Source organism: Vanessa atalanta, unplaced genomic scaffold (assembly GCF_905147765.1).
Source record: "Vanessa atalanta unplaced genomic scaffold, ilVanAtal1.2, whole genome shotgun sequence".
Classification (NCBI taxonomy): Eukaryota; Metazoa; Arthropoda; class Insecta; order Lepidoptera; family Nymphalidae; genus Vanessa; species Vanessa atalanta.
In genome coordinates, this window is record NW_025920017.1 from 17,501 (window position 1) to 20,000 (window position 2,500).

General features: G+C 45.8%; 2 non-coding genes across 2 annotated transcripts in view; both read left to right on the top strand.

Annotated features, from left to right (window-relative positions):
• The first annotated feature begins 12 nt into the window (after positions 1–12).
• Positions 13–1,915, top strand: LOC125076716. Its single transcript, XR_007120634.1, has one exon. It is a non-coding gene; the product is annotated as a small subunit ribosomal RNA (ribosomal RNA).
• A 458-nt stretch (positions 1,916–2,373) lies between these two features.
• Positions 2,374–2,500, top strand: part of LOC125076712 — a 157-nt gene continuing 30 nt past the window's right edge. Inside the window, exon 1 of the ribosomal RNA XR_007120632.1 lies at positions 2,374–2,500. This exon is cut by the window's right edge and continues 30 nt beyond it. This is a non-coding gene — a ribosomal RNA (5.8S ribosomal RNA).

Sequence of the window (2,500 nt, forward strand, 5' to 3'; positions counted from 1 at the left end):
GTCTCGGTTAGCTCCCTGGTTGATCCTGCCAGTAGTTATATGCTTGTCTCAAAGATTAAGCCATGCATGTCTCAGTGCAAGCCGTATTAAGGCGATACCGCGAATGGCTCAATATATCAGTTTTGGTTCCTTAGATCTTACTCAGTTACTTGGATAACTGTGGTAATTCTAGAGCTAATACATGCAATCAGAACTCTGACCAGTGATGGGATGAGTGCTTTTATTAGATCAAAACCAATCGACGGAGGGCGTCTCGTCCGAAGTCGTTAATTTTGATGAATCTGGATAACTTTTGCCGATCGCATGGTCCAGTACCGGCGACGCATCTTTCAAATGTCTGCCTTATCAACTTTCGATGGTAGTTTCTGCGACTACCATGGTTGTCACGGGTAACGGGGAATCAGGGTTCGATTCCGGAGAGGGAGCCTGAGAAACGGCTACCACATCCAAGGAAGGCAGCAGGCGCGCAAATTACCCACTCCCGGCACGGGGAGGTAGTGACGAAAAATAACGATACGGGACTCTTTCGAGGCCTCGTAATCGGAATGAGTACACTTTAAATATTTTAACGAGGAACAATTGGAGGGCAAGTCTGGTGCCAGCAGCCGCGGTAATTCCAGCTCCAATAGCGTATACTAAAATTGTTGCGGTTAAAAAGCTCGTAGTTGCATTTGTGCGCCGCGCTGTCGGTGCACCGCATCCGCGGTGATACTGACACGTCTGCGGAGCATATCGTCGGTGAGCCGGCGGTAAAACGCCGGTTCAATATCAAAATCCTATCGCGGTGCTCTTCAGTGAGTGTCGAGATGGGCCGACAATTTTACTTTGAACAAATTAGAGTGCTCAAAGCGGGCTCAAAATGCCGCTTGAATATTTCGTGCATGGAATAATAGAATATGATCTCGGTTCTATTTTGTTGGTTTTCAGAACTCCGAGGTAATGATTAATAGGGATAACTGGGGGCATTCGTATTGCGACGTTAGAGGTGAAATTCTTGGATCGTCGCAAGACGAACATCAGCGAAAGCATTTGCCAAAGGTGTTTTCATCAATCAAGAACGAAAGTTAGAGGTTCGAAGGCGATTAGATACCGCCCTAGTTCTAACCGTAAATATGTCATCTAGCGATCCGCCGACGTTACTACAATGGCTCGGCGGGCAGCTTCCGGGAAACCAAAGATTTTGGACTCCGGGGGGAGTATGGTTGCAAAGCTGAAACTTAAAGGAATTGACGGAAGGGCACCACCAGGAGTGGAGCCTGCGGCTTAATTTGACTCAACACGGGAAATCTCACCAGGCCCGGACACCGGAAGGATTGACAGATTAATAGCTCTTTCTTGATTCGGTGGGTGGTGGTGCATGGCCGTTCTTAGTTGGTGGAGCGATTTGTCTGGTTAATTCCGGTAACGAACGAGACTCTAGCCTGCTAAATAGGCGTCGTCATTTAGGTGTGCTCGATTTCGGTCGAGCAACTCACTGGCGGCGTATTAAAATTCTTCTTAGAGGGACCGGCGGCTTCGAGCCGCACGAGATTGAGCAATAACAGGTCTGTGATGCCCTTAGATGTCCTGGGCCGCACGCGCGCTACACTGAAGGAATCAGCATGTTCTCCCTGGCCTAGAGGCCCGGGCAACCCGTTGAAACTCCTTCGTGCTGGGGATTGGGGTTTGCAATTATCCCCCATAAACGAGGAATTCCTAGTAAGCGCGAGTCATAAGCTCGCGTTGATTACGTCCCTGCCCTTTGTACACACCGCCCGTCGCTACTACCGATTGAATGATTTAGTGAGGTCTTCGGACCGACACGCGGTGGCTTCACGGCCGTCGGCGTTGCTGGGAAGTTGACCAAACTTGATCATTTAGAGGAAGTAAAAGTCGTAACAAGGTTTCCGTAGGGGAACCTGCGGAAGGATCATTAACGTAAATTATCAATCTCGAAAGAGTGCGATAATGAACGATAATAAAATTGTAAAACACAAATATCGACGTTCGGAATGTGTCGTTTCGATGCGAGGACGCGATTCTCACTCTCTCTCTCTCACACAGCAGTGTGTCCGAGTCAGAGTCCAGAGTCGTGTAACGCGTCCTATTCTGATATTTTTCGATGTCGATTTCGAGGAAAGTACGATGTGTTAACGCACATCGTCATCTTCAAATAAAATGTATATTTCTTTTTTTTTTTTTTGTACTTTTTTTTTTTTTTAACTTTTTTTTTTTTTTTTTTTTAATTTTTTGAATTTTTCTCTGTATACTAAAAATAAGAGAAAAAAACGAAAAAAAAAAAAAAAATAAAAAAAAAATAAACTCATATCACTGGCGTATAGAATCGTTCGAGTGATCGTAGAAATTATAAAAATAAAACAAATTAAAAACCATTACCCTGGACGGTGGATCACTTGGCTCGCGGGTCGATGAAGAACGCAGTTAACTGCGCGTCATAGTGTGAACTGCAGGACACATTTGAACATCGACATTTCGAACGCACATTGCGGTCCGTGGAGAA